This window comes from Anastrepha obliqua, chromosome 6, assembly GCF_027943255.1.
Source record: "Anastrepha obliqua isolate idAnaObli1 chromosome 6, idAnaObli1_1.0, whole genome shotgun sequence".
Classification (NCBI taxonomy): domain Eukaryota; kingdom Metazoa; phylum Arthropoda; class Insecta; order Diptera; family Tephritidae; genus Anastrepha; species Anastrepha obliqua.
The window spans coordinates 9,828,223-9,849,403 of record NC_072897.1 but is presented as its reverse complement, the minus strand read 5'-3'; positions in this window follow the sequence as shown (position 1 = coordinate 9,849,403).

Genomic DNA, 21,181 nt, shown 5'->3' with positions numbered 1-21,181 from the left:
AACTGCGCCTTAAAGGTAGAATAGCACTCAACAATATCCAATTGATGTCATGTAAAATGCTGTTTAACCTAGAAAAGTCACAAGAGGAGAAATTGAAAGCTATTGTCTCATTTTGTTTACTACCCGCAAACTCTTAAAACTCAACGTTAAGCATTAAAGTGACATGATGTTTATCCGCAAGCGGGAAGGCTTAAGCTTATTTTCGAAAGAATTAATTTGTACTAAATCGAGGCTTAATAGATTATCAATTACATATGATTCTTGTGATGATGTGTCATTAGTTGGCATTAGACTGTGCTTACAGAAGTTATTAGACCAAGAAACATTCGGAAAATTAAAGTACCCGAAAACACTAATATGATTATCATCAACCTTATTTAGAACTAAGGAAACAATGTTGTCCCTATGCGACTTTTAAAGATCAAAATTATTATTAGGCGGTATGTAAGATACAAGTAAATATAAAGAGCCATATCGAGATGATCCCTTTATAAAGCGTTTTTCAGTAAGAGCGCTTCAACTTTTTTTTTTTTTTGAATAAAACACAAACGGTTTAACTTTTTTAACTAATTTTTTTTTTATTATCGAGTTTGAACATATACATTTAAGTATGAAATTCGATTTCTTTTGCGTGACCACCGCGTGCACGTTTTACGAAGTCCAATCGTTGAACCCAATTTTCGACCACTCTTTTGCATAAATCGGCCGAAATTCCAGCAATTTCGCGTTCAATATTGGCTCTGAGCTCATAAATCGTCGCCGGCTTGTTACTGTAGACCAATGACTTCACATAACCCCAAAGAAAATAGTCTAGAGGCGTCAAATCACACGAGCGCGGCGGCCATTCGACCGGTCCATTTCTGGAAATAATGCGCTCATCGAACTTACTCTTCAACAAATCAATTGTAGCGTGTGCTGTGTGGCTTGTGGCCCCGTCCTGTTAAAACCACATGTCGTCTAAGTCCATACCATTCAATTGCGGCCAAAAATAGTCGTTTATCATGTCGCAGTATCGATTTCCATTCACAGTAACGTGGCGATCGTTCTCGTCAACGAAAAAATATGGGCCAATTACGCCGCCGGCATGTAAACCGCACCAAACAGTGATTTTTTCACGTGTGGATTGCTTTCTGCCCAGTAACGCATATTTTGCTTGTTGACAAAGCCATTGAGCCAAAAGTGATGGCTTGTTAAATGGACCGTAAAATGGCCGTAGTGCTCTTAAAGTAGCAGCAACAGAACGATTATTTTCATAAAAAAATTGCACGATTTGTAATCGTTGCTCAAGTGTGTAGCGTTCCATGATGAAATGTATACTAATGAAGTTTACAAATGACAAGCGAAAAATAAAAAATATTGCGTCGTTCGCCCTCCCTATCGGAAAAAAGTTGAAGCGCACCTATTGAAAAGCGCTATACAGACACACAATTGATCAATAATTGGAACCTCATTTAAAAGCAAAATATGGAATGCTTGTGGCTTACGTTGCACTGCAATGAGAACTCCACCCCCTAAAGAGCAACAAGTACGGGTTACATTTCGGTCTTTTCAAAAAACACTATATAAGTTTGAGTCGAAGTGTTCATCGTCAAAAAAGTTAGCATTGAGCCAGGTTTTAACAAAAATGATAATGTCAAAATGTAAACGAGAACTACGGGTGCGAGTTTTCTCCGACTTAGTACGAATGCCACCCATATTCTGAAAATAAATGTTTAAATGATTTAGTGATGCACAAACACTATCGCAACTGGCTAAACTATTTTGCCTGGACGATCTTCCTTTTGAAAAAAATTGAACAGGCGGACCTTGACGTCAGCTGGCCAAACGGACGATTTTAGAACTTGGTCGAACAATGATGGCGGAGCCCCTAGCTTAAAATCAATTTTTTTTAAACTTTGGATATCAGTATCCTTTTTTATCAGCTTAAAACATAGAATCTGATTTTTATCAATATTTGCATTTTTAGCAACATAAGAAATTATATTATCCTCAGTTACAGAAGGTTTAAATGACGCAAGATGTAACCACTTATTCGTAGCTACTACATCAAGCTCAGTACTTGAATTGAGACCAATAACTACATCCCGAGAGCTTTTATTATTTTTAGGCATTCGCCCTTGAATAGTTGTCCACGAAGTTTGAGTATGCATTTGTTCGCTAGGTACGGGAACAGTGCTTTGTTTAGCTCCCGCAGTCGACATGTTGATGTGAGCAGCAGCAGCATCAGCATTAGTTGAAGAAGCAGAGAGAGTAGACGGAGTTGAAGCAGAGAATGTTAATGCAATGAGAAGGTGCAAATGTTACTGTGAGCTTTTTTTAGTACAATTGAGATTTGAAAGATTTGTAATAAGGAAATTTAGCACACCGAATTTATAGACACCTCACTGACTTTTCCCCACACAAAAATTAGAAACACCACACATCTTTCACCTCAACACACAACACATTTCTCACCTCGGAATTAAACCAATTAAATTTTTACTATTTTCGTATTTTTGTAATAATAAGCGAATACGTAAAATTTATTACATAATTTTTTTTCAATTACATTAAAAAAAAAACGAATTTAAAAAAAAAAATTAATAAAACAAAGTTTGCGCCAGGAATTGAAATCGAGTCTAACATGTGGCGAGGAAAAATAGGCGGTGCGTTTATTTCTTCGACTATATTAAAAAAAAAAAAAAATTAAAAACGAAAAAAAAAAATTTGCGCCGAGAATTGATGGCGAGTCACGTGGGGAGGATAAATACGCAGAGCGTATATTTTGCGCCTGCGTTGTGAACAAAAGGTTTATGATGTCTACGTAGATATGTATGCGCGCGACGCGAATAAGTTTTAATAAATTCTGAAAGTAATTCATGAAGTTTTTCATTACATCCCAGTAGATTGGAATCGGGAGGGCCTTACCATCTCCATGATTTCCTTAATTATTTTTTATATGAAATGAGCCAAAATGCAAGGCATTGCATTTTCGGTTGCGACGGAACATCTTATAGAAGGTGTTATTGCAAGTCATTATGCCACCGCTTGTACGACAATGCTTTTGCGAAGGAGCTGTCTTCAAGCGCTTCACAAACGCCTGGCAGTATGCCCTTCATGCTCGCTTACTTTGTAAGGGCTGCAGGAAGCCGTCTTTGTCATGTGATGTTATCTTACTTCCAAACAGCAACGATAATTTCAAAAAATTATTTTAATTTTAATAATTATAAGTATTTTAATAGATGATTTATTTATTTATTTATTTTTTATATATATGAATTTTAAACAAAAAAGATAAATAAATGTAATTAAATTATTATGTATGAACTTAATGATAATAACCGAGTGGATAACATTTTCTTTCTGTCGGTGGTGATTGAAACATCTATTTTCCCATTAAATAGAATGTGCAACATCTTTTTCATAACGCCTAAGTCCAACAAGTGCAAGTCCAACGGAAATTGTGTGATCATTTTTATGCCAATTGTTTGTAGACTGCTTTGATTATTTTTAAACATCTCTTTGTGAAAATCAGGTTGTTTTCTTTTATTAAAGTCATTGTCGGTTCTTAATAGCGATGATTTAGTTTTAAAAAATGTAACATTTTTAATTCTTTCCCCTCTCTGGTAACATTTACCGCAGCCTGCTAAAGCGTTATGACCCATAGTATCACACATGAAGGAACGTGCTGGTGTATCACATATAAAAGCTCTGATTTCGAATTTAAATTCCCGGCTATTCAGCACAAGGCCATTTAATTAATTTAATTTACACTCACTCTTCTTATTATAAATTTTACTTAAGTTATTTCTAACTTTCCGAAGCACGTCTTTTCATAACAAAAATACACTTTTAATAAATTTACAGAAATGAACGCATCACTTTTTTGAAGTGAAAACTTCTTTAGAATCGTTGGGAGTGATTTGAGACTCGATGAAACGAAAAAGCGACACCAAAAAGAAGAAGAAAAAAGATATACGTATATACGTGTATGTATAGAAAATGCTTCATTACCAGGCACACAGAAGGATGGCATAAGCAAATTTAAATTTGTGAATTTATATATGTATGTATATATGCGGATATATGTATATATGTTGTGTGTATGTACATATGTGCCTCGCCACAGCAAAACATACGGTAAAATTTCTCAAGAAATCCAGCGCGCATTCATAGGCACAGCATTGCATGTACAGTAGGGCGGGTCGATTTAAAAATCGCTCATTGCTCTATGAAAATCGTATTCTAGGGATCAAAATAAGAAACTTTGCCGAAGGAACCATACCTCTAAAACGAATTCTGATGTCCCCCAATTTCAAAATATCACCATTTTTGGCCTTTACATGAAAAAATCAGCTAAATGGCTATGTTTTTTCTTTATTTTTATTTATTTATAATATTAATATATCTATTTTTTCTTTTAAGAAATTTATTTAGTCAGAACATATGTAAATGAATGAATGAATGAGTTATAGAAAAGAAACTAAAAAAGTTCGACCCATATTGGGGGACATCAGAAATCGTTTTAGAGGTATGGTTCCTTCGGCAAAATTTCTTATTCTGATCCCTAGAATATGATTTTCACAGAGCAATGGGCAATTTTTTTGCCTTCCCACAAATCGACCCGGCCTAATGTACAGTAACGTTGAACAGGCAGCTGCGGTTGTCGAGCATTTAGAAACATATATTTACATACATATATGGGTGCAAACATATTTACGGAGCCGCGGGCACTCGACTTGACAAAAATTGATTATTGGCAAATAATTCTACGCGAAATATTCCATTATTGACTATTTTCGAATTGTCGAGAAAATTAGCATATGGGCGGCTCGTTTTATGAATGAAAGTACTTGCTCTTAGAACTATGAGCTCGAATTTATAAATCAATTTTTTGAAACTGTTCGGCGCCGCCGCGACTGTTCAGCGCTATGGCAACTAGGATGATGGCCGCTACGCCTGCGCCTATTAATGCATTTTGTTCTTGTAGTCGCTAGGCATGGAATTTTAGCTTTGGACGACATACGCTTTTACAGGAATAAAGTGAGTGGCCTGTGTGTGCGGTTGTATGTAGATGTATATGTGTATATTAATAAGCATTGTTTTGCTGGAAGTTCAGAACACAAATATGTATGTACGTACATAGGCTAGGCCATAGTTTAGCATACATACATATGTATAAAAAATTCAAACCAAGCGTCCTACGAATGTTTGCGTGTATGTTAGTACGTCTGTGTATTATACGCGTTACGACGCTCATAATAGCAACCGCGTGTGCTGTATTGCGTCCGTATTTTTATATTCGTAAATATTTTCATTTTTAAATATTTACCGCAATTATGCCGAAAAATAATGCAGAAAAGTGTCGTGAATTTCGACAGAAAATAACACGAAAATAAAACTAAACATAAGCCACTCGTATCATTTGTTGAAATTGAAAACATTGAGGATGAATAACAATAAAATGAAGAAAATAAAATATGAACTTTATAGCAATATTATAATGAACCTATAATCATCCCGCTCCTAATGCTGCTTTCGTCTCATTCTCTCTCAGTTTGTTTTACGGAAGGTTTCACTTCTATCGCGTCTAACCGTTAGACTGGTATTTTTTGTTTGTACCGCCTACTGTAAATTTCGACAATTGTGTATAGGTACAAACGTTAGCTCGACAGTTTATTTTGTAACACCTTGCCTACTCACTTCTCGAGAAGGAGCACTGAAAGCGCTCTGTGAGCAGTGCTGTTGACATAAACATTTCACTTGCTTAGAAGCTGTTCTGTAATAGCTTATGAAGGCAAGATATTGCACCATTTCCTTCTGGGATACATTCATAAATGAACGTATACTCTATATGTACATAAATGATGGTATATGGCAATATACATACATAATATGTATGTACATGTCAATAGGAGGTATTTGCATTCAGAAAAAAGAACGGTTTAAGATAAATCAACACTTATTTTATATTGTATGCCAATTTATAGTTTATGTATTCGACAGCATTTACATACATATGTATGTATGTACATTTGTATATGAAAAAGAATAATGCGCAAGCGCAAGAACATCATCTTCCTTTCATACATATGTATGTACATATGCATGTATGCCCAATAACCTTGACTTATGTACATATGTACACATGTCACAGCACATCACATTCTTACAAGAAATCAAATACACATACGCACTAGTGAACGAGTTTCTTCCTAACAAGTGCAAAAACAATTCTGCTCTATGTATGTATATACATATGTATACCCACTTTATGTCCTAGCATATATCTATACATACATATATACGTACTTGCCTTCTAAACTTCCTACAAAATAATTGTATTCGACTACAAAAACAAAATACATTCGTAGACGCAGTCGCAGCGGCCATGATTCTATCAGCGACGGCGCTGAACAATTTAGAACAAAAACAAAAAGTTCATTCATAAGTTCGAGCTCATATTTCAATTTCATTCATAAAACGAACCGCCCATATGCCAATTTTCGCGACTATCCGAAAATAGTCAATATTCGAATATTTCGCGTCGAATTGAAATTATTTGCCAATATTTTGTAAGTCTTGAATTTTTGTGATGTCGAGTGGCCGCGGCTCCGTATATGTATATGTATGCACGCTTCTATGTATGTAAATATGTGTTCCAACTGCTCGACAGCCGCAGCTGCTGTGAGTCAAGTGTTCGCAAAAGCTACAGTAATAGGCACAAAAAAACGACAAGTAGTATATGAAAAAGGTCTGGCCCGGACATTTCGATACTAGGGAAAATTTATAAACCATTATGTTTAGTTCTCGCGTGGTATATAAATATAAAGTTAACATATTCCTTTACGTATGTGGTTCTTCGATTGATAAAAAGTGCACAAAAGCATATGCATATTAGCAGCAAAGGAATAAAGTTCCTGTAAAATAAGAGTGCGGTTTTTTTGGAGCCTACTGTGCAGACATTCAGCCTTCCCATGAAGCACAAAGTGCCAAACATTTAATATTGAAGAAATCACTGAAGCTTCTGCGAGTTGTGTTGATGTGCAGTATTGTTCATAACAAAAGAGACCGATGTCTCAAAATTTTTAACCAAAATTTTTCAATCAATATGTACTTTTTATTTCAAAGCTTTAACACTTAACACTCGACATTAATATAAGTATTCATATACCAAATAATAAGTTACACTTCATACAAAAGGTCTAAAAAGGTATCTAAGTATATTATGGGGCAGTTTTGTTTTCGCTTCATAATTCATAATTTTCGGCACAATGCTGTGCCTTTGAATGCGCGCGGATTCCTTTTTAGCGAATCGTGTGTGAACAACCGCATATGTATTGTAAATATACCGCATTTTCCTGAAGGGTAAGGAGTAGGCGGCCACAGCGAATGGTTGTTGTTCTTTACATGCCCTGTGTCAAGTGTGCTCAGAAGCTTGTGTTCTGGGTTTGTTAGAATGGTGGTAGTTTGTACATATATTTATACACATATATGAGTATACGCGTTAGGCTTCCTGGATGGATATTAGAATATTTTCTCATTTGCCTGAAGAGGTTAAATACATACATACATATGTATATGAATGCATATTCATATGCACTGCCTTTATGGCTGTTTTACTTATAAATCAATTCAAAAGAAGTATGAATAATTTTATATAGAAAATAAATTTATAAAAAACAGGTATTAGAAAAGCTGAATACACTATTTTAAATCAATTCTAATTAAACCAAATATAAAAAATGAAATAAAAATATCGAACAAAGAAAAATACCTAAGGGACTTGAACCTGAGTCAAATATGGGACGATGTACTGCATACACGACACGTCTTTCACGATTGCGCTAAACTATAATTACTAATGAACTTTTCTAAATCACTCATTTATTCGATTCGCAGTTTTATATCCACACATTCTGCTTTAGTTGAAAGTTTGTATGCGTAATTATATGCATACATATGTATGTGTGTATGCGCGTTTGGCTTTCTGGACGGATATTAGAATGATATTTTCTCATCCTTATAATTTGGATTTGGTGAAAGAGATTAAAGACATACATATGTACATATTTTCTGTTTTGATTGATTTATATAAAAATCAGGTCATATCCAGTATGAACTATTTTATACCGAAAAGAAATTTCCATTTATGAAATACAAAAAAAAACAGTATTTTAAAGAAATTTTAACTAAAATAAACTCAAAAATTTTACCAAACTTTCCTGGTTTGAATTGTAAAAAAAAATGTGCAAGAAAAAAAAATATGACTTCAGGACTTGAACCTGAATTAAATACGTGCCAAAAAACAAAACGAATAATTCCGTCGACTTTAGCTTCTGCACCACAAATTACATGCCGCGCGGCCTTCTTAATCACAAATTTATTCGCTTCGCTGTGGGCATGAAATAAGTCGATTTCCTTATTAGTGTGCCGAAAAATCTTATGAAATTCCTCACTAGTTTGGTAAACGCAGAAAAAATCTGAATTCCTGTCCTAGCTTCTTCTTCTTAATTGGCGCGATAACCGCTTACGCGATTTTGGTCGAGATTAGCAAAGCGCGCCAGTCGTTCCTTTCTCGTGCTAACCGGCGCCAATTGGACACACCAAGTGAAGCCAAGTCCTTCTCCACCTGATCTTTCCAACGCAGAGGAGGCCTTCCTCTTCCTCTGCTACCACCAGCTGGTACCGCATCGAAGCCGGGGCGTTTGTATCCATTCGGACGACATGACCCAGCCAACGAAGCCGCTGGATCTTTATTCGCTGCGCTATGTCTATGTCGTCGTAAAGCTCATACAGCTCATCGTTCCATCGTTTACGATATTCGCCGTTGCCAACGTGCAATGGTCAAAAAATCTTACGCAGAATCTTTCTCTCGAACACGTCGCTTCATCGGATGTTGTCATCGTCCAAGCTTCTGCGCCATACGTTAGGACGAACATGATGAGAGTCTTGTAGAGTGTTAGTTTTGTTCGTCGATAGAGGACTTTACTGCTCAATTGCCTACTTAGTCCAAAGTAGCACTTGTTGGCAAGAGAGATTCTTCGTTGGATTTCAAGGCTGACATTGTTATCGGTGTTAATGCTGGTTCCTAAATACGCGAAGTCTTTTAATCCTCAAAATTATAACTGTCAACAGTGACGTGGGTGCCGATACGCGAGTGCGCCGACTGTTTGTTTGAAGACAGGAGGTACTTCGTTTTGTCCTCGTTCACCACCAAGCCCATTCGCTTTGCCTCTTTATCCAGTTTGGAGAAGGCAGAACTAATAGCGCGGTTGTTAAGGCCGATGATGTCAATATCATCGGCATACGCCAGCAATTGTACGCTCTTATAAAAAATTGTGCCTGAGCGATTAAGTTCTGCGGCTTGTACGATGCTCTCCAACATCAGGTTAAAGAAGTCACACGACAGCGAGTCACCCAAGATTTGGCGTATTGTGAATATTTGATCGATGGTAGACTTTCCAGGTCTGAAGCCACACTGGTAAGGTCCAATCAGTTGGTTGACGGTGGGCTTCAGCCTTTCACACAATACGCTCGCTAGAACCTTATAGGCGATATGTAGAAGACTAATCCCACGGTAATTGGCACAAATTGCAGGATCACCCTTCTTATGGATTGGGCAGAGCACACTTAAATTCCAATCGGCAGGCATGCCTTCATCCGACCATATTCTGCATAGGAGCTGATGTATGCACCTTACCAGCTCCTCGCCGCCATGTTTGAATAGCTCAGCCGGCAGTCCGTCGGCGCCCGCGGCTTTGTTGTTCTTTAGCCGTGATATTCCTATTCTCACCTCGTCATGGTCGGATAACGAAACGACAATTCCGTCGTCAACGATTGGGGTAGCGGGATCTTCACATTTTCTATGACATGCGCAGCTGTCTCCGTTTAACAGGTTCGAGAAGTGTTCCCTCCATAATTTAAGATTGCTCTGTGCGTCAGTCACCAGATCACCGTCTTTGTTCTTACAGGACAAGGCCCCGGTCTTAAAACCTTCTGTAAGCCGCCGAACTTTCTGGTAAAATTTTCGGGCGTTGTTCCTGTTGGCCAGCATCTCAAGCTCCTCGCACTCACGTATTTCGGCCTCTCGTTTCTTCTGTCGGATAATACGTTTCTCTTCCTTTTTGAGCTCTCTGTAGCGATCCCACATGGCTCGCGTTGCGCCCGATCGCAGCGTGGTTCTATAGGCGGCATCCTTTCTTTCGGCGGCAGCATGACATTCCTCGTCGTACCAATTGTTTTTTTGGGCTCGCCGGAATCCGATTTCTTCTTCGGCGGTGGTACGTAGGGAACGAGAAATGTTGCTACATTACTCGCGCATGCCGGTTTGTTGGGCAGTGCTCTCCGAGAGCAGGAGTGAGAGTCGAGTGGCGAATCTTCTGGCTGTCGTTTGTGATTGCAGCTTTTCGATGTCGAACATTCTTTGCGTAGGTAGATGTACGTTTTTTGCTGCACAGAGGCGGGTGCGCAGTTTGGCTGCAACAAGGTAATGATCCGAGTCGATGTTGGGTCCTCGGATCGTGCATACATCTAATACACTAGAAGCGTGTCTTCCATCTATCACAATATGATCGATCTGGTTTCGCGTTTTTCGATCAGGAGACAGCCAGGTAGCTTGGTGTATCTTTTTATGCTGAATCCTGGTGCTGCAGACTACCATGTTTCGGGCCCCGGCGAAGTCGATCAGCCTCTGTCCGTTACCGGATGTTTCGTTGTGCAGGCTGAATTTTCCGACTGTGGGACCAAAAATTCCCTCCTTGCCCACCCTGGCGTTGAAGTCGCCAAGCACGATTTTTATGTCGTGGCGGGGGCAGCGCTCATGAGAACGTTCCAAGCGCTCATAGAAGAAATCTTTGGTCGCATCGTCCTTCTCTTCCATCGGGGCGTGGGCGCAAATTAGCGAGATGTTAAAAAATCGCGCTTTGATGCGGATTATTGCGAGACGCTCGTCCACCAGAGTGAACGACAGTACTTGGCGACGAAGTCTCTCTCCCACAACAAATCCGACACCGAATTTGCGCTCCTTTATATGGCAGCTGTAGTAGACGTCGCAAGGTCCTATAGTTTTCTTACCTTGCCCCGTCCATCGCATCTCTTGGATGGCAGTGATGTCAGCCTTTACTCTCACGACGACATTAACCAGCCGGGCAGAGGCACCTTCCCCATTAAGGGACCGGACATTCCAGGTGCATGCCCTCAAATCATATTCCTTATTTCGTTTGCAGGGGTCGTCATCAGTGTTGGAAGTTCTCATCCGAGACTTTGCAATTCTTTTCATTGGGGGGTATTTTTAAGTGGCGGGTCCCAAGCCCAGCGCACAACCAGCTATCCTGGAATGCTTCGCCTTCTCACGTTAGCTCACTCCCGAACGGATGTTCGGAAGCTACCCAGAGGATACGTGGGCTAATCCCGGACGTTGTGAGCTGCTTGAACCATATGTAGAAGAATCGTCCTGGCCACTCCCAAGTGAATGGCGATCAGTAACTTTCCCCACTTGCGTGGACTTCTACACATGGAACCATCCTCCAAGCAGCCCCGGTAGGCCGACATTACTGTCCTAGCGTGGTAAGTAAATATACAAAACCTCCACTCGCGTCACTCGCGTAGTAAATATCTGCAATTCCCCACTAGAGAAGAAAGTTGAATTTGAAATTACCTTAGTATGAATCTACAAATTAGTACTCGAAAAAAGCTCATTTAACATTTGCTCCTTCTCATTGCATTAACATTCTCTGGTGAGAGGGCGCGATAGCATTCGCATTTACAGCAGATGTAGGAGAGTTAGTTTGATGTTTTGTTTTAATTTTGGCCCTTTTAGCTTTCTTCACCTGACAATCACTTGCATGCATACAACCACGGAGTTCGTTAACTTCTATAGTGAGCAAGGCAAGAGCAGAGGAGACACCTTCGATGCTATTATTATGCATGGCTCTTAATTCTAAGTGCAGTGCTTCAGTTTATTGATCAAAAGCTGTTTCTCTGATAGAAGAGCACTGATAACAGTCAATGCCCGGGCATACTCAGCTTTAAGAGAAGCAATCTTATTAAGGACGGTTAGTAAGGAAATTGGTGAAATACTTTCCATTTCTTTATAACTTAGCCGTTGAGGCTCATTAGGCACTAGTTGCACCGGCGGAACACCGCATTTCTCATTAACTTTAGCGGCATTTGGTGAATCAGTGATATTATGTTTTTTGATGCCTCTTCACTAACGGAAGGAGTAGGGGAGCGAATAGATTTTCCGCGAGCGGCCGCACAGCTTTTATAAAAAAATCGTATTTCCCGAGCTGAGTAGGAACTCCAGCTGGCAAAACACCAACACAATCCAAATGAAAAAGTTCATTACATTTTCCGCACTGTACTTTAGCTTGGTTGCGTTCAACCTCTATACGCACACACAAGGCATTTTATACATAAATGCAAGTGTAAGGAATTTTGAATAATTATCAATTCAAAGAGTTACTATCTCGTGCACGTTAAAATATAAAAATTGATAAATTAAATGGGCATCGTAGAGTGAGAAAACTTAAAAACGCGGAACGCAGTAAAAATCACGTCTATACACGAACAGCTCGAAACCATTTAGTCTCTAATTGAAGTTCAAAAAGAATTAAGCAAGATACAGACTTAGATAGACCGACGGAAAATGAAAGCGAACATAAATGAATCAAACACCTTCAATTCACATTAAGGCTAAATGATTGCCCTCCTTTGCGCCAATACTATTCCCAAATGTGATAGCGTTAAATTACTCTTTCTATACTTGGATAAACGTATAAATTGGAAATGCTATATTCAAGCCATTATTAAATAATTTAAAATAAAAATTAAACAACTTTACTAGTTATTCAGACCAAAATCACCGCTATATCTTGATACCAAACTCTTATTATATGTATTATATAAAGTTATCCACATGGGCTTGTGGAGGGCAATTTTGGGGTACTGCTTGTACCTCAAATGTAGAAATAATATTACAAAGATATCAATCAAAAATTTAAAACTAATTGCAAATGCTCCCTTGTTCATCACTAGTAAAGCCATTCATTCAGACCTTAAAATACGTTTTGTAAAAAATAAAGTTAAAGATTTTTTATTTATTTATTTAAGTCAAGGATAGCAACCTTACTGACTAGATTTACACGGTTCCATAAAAAAACTTAAGATCTAAAATTCCGTAGATAATTTATTTGATAAATAATAAGACTCATTGGCATCGCAAAATGAAGATGAAGACTTCTAGAAAGAAAATTAAACACTTCAAGTCCTCTTGCAAGAGCGGCAAAATTAAGATAATTAGATTTGAGTACTTCAACTCAATTAGGAACATTGAAATCTGAACAATTAATTGTACCGGATATTATATCGCATACAAGCTTTAACCCGCGGCCCCGATCGCGTAGGAGTAATTTTGAGGGATTTAGGATACGTATATAAGAGAATTACAAACAATAATTTCATAGAAAATAATTTTGTATTAATAACCATAATATTACAATACCCGGCATTAGTTGCTATGCCTCGTTGAATAAAATCAAAACAACCAATCAGAAAAATATCAAGCAAAATTATTTTTATTAATTTTCTATCTCAAACCGTTTTTGAACTTTGCATTTGGGTCATAGTTGAACAGCTTATGCGGATTATGAAGTCTAGAGTGTGCTATAAATAGTGGGAAATAGGAAAAACTAAGATTTAACCCGCGTCTCCGCTCGCGTAGGAGTTGTTTTGAGGGATTTAGGATATGTATATAAAAGAATTACAAACAATATCTTCATAGAAAATATTTTTTTTATTAATAACCATAATATTACAATACCCGGCATCCGTTGCTATGTCTCGTTGAATAAAATCAAAACAAACCAATCAGAAAAATGTCAATAAAAATTATTAATTTTTTTTAATTGTTATTAATTTTCTATTGTCTGATATAAGTACCGAAAGTGTAAATGGTTGTCACAAGGTGGTGTCTTTATATATGATATTAGTGCAAATTCAAGAGCCACCTTTTACATATGTATGTTCAATCACAAGAATGATAGAGAAACAGATGACGCCTTCTGAATTCGGCGTGTCGTAAGAGAGGATGAATAAAAAACCAAAAGGAAGGGGAATTACTTGTTTGTGAAGAAGAAGAGTAGTCGAAAGCAATGGAAGCAACCAAACATAAGAAATTATACACACACACACACACACACACAAATACTTTTCTGCCACGGCATCTTCCGCATAAAATGCAAACATACTGCATTCAGAGAACGTTAATGTATAGCGAAGTCTCACGGGCTACGAATAGTGTGAATTGTCAAAAATTAAGTCTAACCACCGCCGGGGTGTGGCGAAAGTCTATTACAGCGAACTCACTCTTTAGTAAACTGGCCCTGCACAGTTTTTGGCTGGACGAATAGCCCACGGCATTTTGCAAGGAATTTGCTTGTGCATTTTTATGTTCCTTTGATAAACGTAATTGTATTCAATGGAATAGGAATGCGAGTTAAGAAGGCTAATATAGCCTTCTACGCCTGTAAATCTATGTTCGGCAAAAAATGGGGCCTCAAGCCACGACTTTGGATGTACAACTTAGTGGTTCTGCCAATTTTGACATACAGCTGCCTAGTTTGGAGGTTAGCTCTTCAGAAGGGCTACAACTTCACTAAATTAGAGAGAGTGCAGAGAACTGCATGTGTGGGCATCACTGGTGCCTGTAGAACATGTCGCACAGCTGCGCTCAACGTTGTTCTCCACTTAATTCCTGTGGATCTGCAGGTTAAATCCATTGCTGCTCAGAGAGGGAGACAACTCCCTGTAGGGCATAGCAGCATCTTGAAGCAGATCTCCCCTTCCTTCTCTGATATTCGCACCGACCTCTCCATCCGCAAACTGTGCTTTGAGGGTTGTGCTAGGGCTGTCTTTCCGAGCAGGCAAGATTGGAAAGAGGGGAGAGTTGTTGCGGATATAGATGCCTCTGTTTTCACTGACGGATCCAAAATGGAGTCTGGAGTGGGAGCTATAAACTGCCGGAGACAAGCAGCGTCTTTCAAGCAGAGGTCTGCGCGATCTTGCAGGCATGCAAAATGCTTCGGGATCGCTGTTGGGAGGGAGACATTAAAATTTTTTCCGATAGCCAAGCTGCAATCAAGGCACTGTCGTCGCCGTATTGCAGCTCTCTTGAACTCCTGTAAGGAGGAACTTAAACGCCTCGAACGTGCAGGAAACATTTCCCTCATCTGGGTTCCTGGGCACAGGAATATAGAGGGAAATGAAATTGCCGATGAGCTTGCCAGGAAGGGGGCGGCAGAACCGAATCCAGCTGCCCTCTTCTCAGACATCAGTATCCCCTTGGCCGTCGTTAAAGGGAAACTACACAACTTCTTTCTAAGAAAAGCGCAAGACAGATGGAGGTCTGTCTCATCGTGTGCCATTTCAAAAGCACTATGGCCTCAATACGATATAAACAGAATGCTTAAGGTCATGGGAACCCCCCGCCATTCAATTTCCAAACTCATTGCGGTGATCACTGGCCACTGGGTGATCGGCACTCACGCGGAGAAGCTTAGAATTCCGTACAACCCCCACTGCAGAAGCTGTGGGGATTCTACAGAGAAAGAGACTGTGGAACACTTTCTCTGCAGATGTCCGGCTTTGGCGGCTAGGCGCTTGAGATTCCTCAGCGTCCCCTTTGGAGATGACTTGATGAAATTCTCCAGCCTAGATCCCTTTTCTCTCCTCCGCTACATAAATAGCACTGGATGGCTGTAGACGGTATTATCTCCTCCCTTAATCCTTTCACAGGTAGTGGTCCACTTTATGGTATCAAAACGGCACGTAAGTGCTACTTGTAGCGTACCTGGGGTACTCTTGCCATCATTCCTACCTACCTACCTATACCATTCAATTGCGGCCAAAAATAATCGTTTATCATGTCGCGGAATCGATTTCCATTCACAGTAACGTGGCGATCGTTCTCGTCAACGAAAAATATGGGCCAATTACGCCGCCGGCATGTAAACCGCACCAAACAGTGATTTTTTCGGGATGTAACGGTGCCTCATGAATCACGTGTGGATTGCTTTCTGCCCAGTAACATTTTGCTTGTTGACAAAGCCATTGAGCCAAAAGTGAGCTTCATCACTGAAATGGCCGTAATGCTCTTAAAGTAGCAGCAACAGAACGATTATTTTCATAAAAAATTTGCACGATTTGCAATCGTTGCTCAAGTGTGTAGCGTTCCATGATGAAATGTATACTAATGAAGTTTACAAATGACAAGCGAAAAATAAAAAATATTGCGTCGTTCGCCCTCCCTACCGGAAAAAAGTTGAAGCGCACCTATTGAAAAATGCTTTACATATATTAATATATATTAGTTATGTTTGCGTAAAAGTTCAATTACATCTTCAATTCTTATAGTGTTACATACATATGTAAGTACGTATATGCATACGCACTGCAGCAACCATGACCTATCTCACGACGCATCGCCTTTTCATATTTACATTCAATAATTAGGGAGTAAATACCCGAATGACCGAATCCCTACCTAACAAATGTTCAAACGATTCTCTTTTGCATATGCGTGTACATATTTGTATGTGCTTATGTACACTTGATGCCCTAGCCTATGTACGTACATATTTGTGTTCTGAACTTCCAGCAAAACAATGCTTATTACACATATGCATGTAAATACAACCGCACACGCAGGGCACTTTATTCATCTAATGCGTATCATAGGCGCAGCCGTAGCGGCCATCATTCTAGTTGCTATGTTGCTGAACAATCTAAAATAGTCGGGGCGGCGCCCAACAGTTTCAACTATTGTACCGTACAAGAAAAACGCATAATCAAAAAATTCATTGATAAATTCGAGCTCATATTTCTACGAGCAAAGTACTTTCATTTATAAAACGAGCCTCCTATACGCCAATTTTCTCGACCATTCGAAAATGGCTAATATTGGAATATTTCGCGTAGAATTATTTGCCAATATTTGGTAAATCTTGAGTTTTTGTCATGTCGAATGGTCGCGGCTCGTACATATGTTTGCACCCATATACATATGTATTTAAATATGTCTTCTAAAAGCTCGACAACCGCAGCTGCTGCGTGTCAAGTGCGCGCATGAGCATACAGAAGTTGCAGAAAATAACATAAGTAGTTTATAAAAAAGTTCTGTGTCGCAAATTTCAATACTAGGAGAAAATTTCGAAACAAATATTTTATGTTCTCTGATAGTAAGTAAATAGTTAATTAGTATATTACTTTACGTATGTAGTTATTCTATTGATAAAAACTGCACAAAAACATATGTATGCATATTTCTGGAAGATTAGAAACTTACTCTGAAATCAGAGTATTAGAAGGTTACTGTACATTCAATGCTGTGCCTATGAATGTGCACCGGGCCTATGAATGCGCGTTGGATTTCTTGAGAAGTTTTACGGTGGTATTTTTTTTTTTGCTGTGCCAAGTGCACATACAAAAACACAGCATATATATATGCGCATTATGTATAAAAATTCACAAATTTAAATTTGGATATGCCATCTTTCTGTGTGCCTGGTTATCAATCAATTCTCTATGAAGGATTTCATTTGGTTAAAGGGAGGGAGTTCAACAAAGTTTTAACAGGGATGCCTTAGAAACAGCAAATTATCCATAATATAAATATATACATATAACATATATATATATTTGCTGTTTCTAAGTTACTACTGAACTTAACATACATGTAAGATTTTTCTTTTACAAGCAACAATATTTATTTTCAATATTTTAAAAAGTAACAAACAAATTTTCACAAAGTTAGTAATTTTATGCAAATATAATTAATTATATGTCCGATCAAGTGTCTGCAATGGTTGGTGCCAATTTACCGACTGACTCTTATGCTGAAAACAATGACCGACGTACGCAGTCCCTTACCGCAGCCCCTAACGAGCACAAAACTGAGCAAAACTCATCCCGTAGAGAACAACTACGTTCTTTTAGTTACATATTTATAGTCCAGTCAAAAGAGACAAAAAAAATAGCCAACTAAGTAATTTTAGGAGTATGCGAGTTTATGGTTTTATTATGTAAAGCCCATCACTGTGAACTTAAGTTTGAGTTTTGGGGGTCGGGGGTTGTGTCACGCGGCCGCCATCTTGGAAATAAGGGTGCAACTGGTTTTTTGGGTTTATCTCGTGAATTCCGAAAGTTACGAACATTTTGTAAGATACTTTTTTATAGACAATAATATTATCTACAACTTTCATTCAAAACATTTTATTGTAAAATTAATAATAAAAAAGTTATAAACAAAATTACGCGAAAAATTAAGGGATAAATTGTTTTAAAGCGTAATAACTTCTTTTTTATAGATTTTATGGAAAATATACTTAAGAGCTTTTTTATAGAGCATTCTTTTGTGAAGCAACCAATACATTAGCGAAGCGCGTACATGATTACACAGGCTGACAAAATTTAACCAACATTCAGACCCAGAAACCAGACTATATATTTCCGAAGGTTTATGATGCGCTGAATCCAAATCTGGCCTCGGAATTGCTCTATCTGCTCTGGTTTTCGAGATATCCTTGGGTTTGAGGGCCTGAAATATATGGATTAATAGTATGTAAATTTGGAGTTTGTGAGTAAGCCTGCTTGCGGTTAAGTGGGTTAGCCTGCTCGCGGTATGATAGGGGTGGTTTCTAGGGGTTAGGGCTGTGTGTGACTCGGTACCCAAAGGTTAGATAGTGTAGGGGTGTGGTGAGTCAGCACACTTATTATGTGAGACAAAATTTTAAGAAAAATAAGACTCAATTCAAGAAAATTAGTAATCGACTATATTATGTCTATGTTATCTTAATCGATTTTCAGGTGTAGGAAAATTTAGAAACATGAAAATTTCAAGATGCGATATCTCTGCGAAAAAAATGATATTTGAGCAAACAAAACGCCATTTGAAAAAAGAAGGCTTGTATTTAAAGACGCCATCCTTTAATTTTAGTGAAAGAAAACATCTGCAAGGCTACATAACCTCAAATATGGGCAAAAATGGTGTTTTTTGCACTTTTAGATTATGATATCTCGAAAACCAGAGCAGATAGAGCAATTCCGAGGCCAGATTTGGATTCAGCGCATCATAAACCTTCGGAAATATATAGTCTGGTTTCTGGGTCTGAATGTTGGTTAAATTTTGTCGGCCTGTGTAATCATGTACGCGCTTCGCTAATGTATTGGTTGCTCCGCTTAGCAGCTCAAAATCATACGACTAAATAAAGATAGCGGAAAAAACTTATAGACAAAAATGTTCACAAAAGAATGCTCTATAAAAAAGCTCTTAAGTATATTTTCCATAAAATCTATAAAAAAGAAGTTATTACGCTTTAAAACAATTTATCCCTTAATTTTTCGCGTAATTTTGTTTATAACTTTTTTATTATTAATTTTACAATAAAAAATTTTGAATGAAAGTTGTAGATAATATCATTGTCTATAAAAAAGTATCTTACAAAATGTTCGTAACTTTCGGAATTCACGAGATAAACGCAAAAAACCAGTTGCACCCTTATTTCCAAAATGGCGGCCGCGTGACACAACCCCCGACCCCGAAAACTCAAACTTAAGTTCACATTGATGGGCTTTACATAATAAAACCATAAACACGCATACTCCTAAAATTACTAAGTTAAATCTTCTTTTGACTGGACTATTACACAATACATTGATTTGTGTGTACCTACATGTGTTTGGTTGTACCAACGCAATGTTGCCATTGATATTTTTCCTTACACACTTTTTCACACATTCGCGTTATCAGTTACAATTTTTCATTGTTTAATAAACCAAAGCCAAAAACCAACAAATGCAAATAGTTCATTTATCTATAATTAACATTATTCGCAGTGTTTTTAAGTTATTTTAATAAAAATTATCATTTTTCTAAGTTTATTTTGTAAATGATTTCGAAATGTACTGCTTGGCAACACAGTGGTGAAGCGCAGTCAGCTTAAAGGGTTCTACGGGAATTTTCCAAAATCTTGAAATAAAATCTACGATACTACGATAGGAAGGAAGGAAATTTTCATTTACATGGGGTTGTCATTAGTTTGATTGTAACAGCTGACAGGGGACTGCGTTTACGTCGGTCACTGTTTTCAGCATTAGACCACACCACACTTCGCTTCAGTCCTCTGTTCGTTCTTATACTCCTGTGTTCGTCCGTTCGCAGTGTTTTCATTTCGTTACGTTAAATTGTTAAAAGGTGTGTCTGTTCCTCGTTGTCTTACGTCCGTCTGTCACTCCTACATTCGGCCTTCCTGACTCAGGATTCGACCCGAATTCTGGGTGCCATGGTTTGATGTATTCTGCCGCCGTTGAGGTCAAATTGGGTCCCTCTACTTCATCGAGTTTCTGCATATAACGTCCTTGCGGTAACTTTTCTATAATTTTATATGGTCCCAAATATTTACTGTGACCCAAATATTGGGTGAGTTTTATGGCCACTAAGTCGTTGAGGTTATAATTCACGTCTTTTTGTCGTTTACGGTTATAGCTTCGACTGTTTTCTTCTTGAATGGCAGAAATGTTTTCCCTAGCTAGTCGTCGAGTTTCGTTGCGGTCAAACTCGACCGATGCAATGACTTCACTTTCCATTATTTCGTCTAATCGTGGTGATTCTGCAAATCTCATGTCACAACCTGTCAAGAGCTTAGTGCTTCTCGGTGCCGAATTGTTGATATATTGTTGAACTTTACCAATGTGCCTATACCACTCGTCCGGATGGTCTTCTGACAGCTTTGCTAGCATGGGTATCACGATTCTGTGTATTCGCTCTACCTGGCCATTTTCCCTTGGCCCTCCCGTTGTGATGAGTAAATGCTGAACTTGATTTTTCTTGCAGTAATCCTCAAAGGCGTGCGAAGTAAGGGCGGAGCCTCTATCGGTTACGATCCTCTTCGGATTTCCAAACGTGGCTTCCTGTTTTGTTAATCGATCAATTACCGCATCTGCACCTGTATCTTTTGTGGGATAAAGCCACATAAATTTTGAAAAAGCATCTACGATTACGAGGATATAATTATATAGCTTGCGCGTCATCGTGAGTGGGCCAACATGGTCTATATGAAACGTTAACAGTTAACTTATCAAAAACTACTAGCAAGCCATCTTTTTTACCGGTTTTTGAATTCACTAAAAGGCAAGCGATGCTACT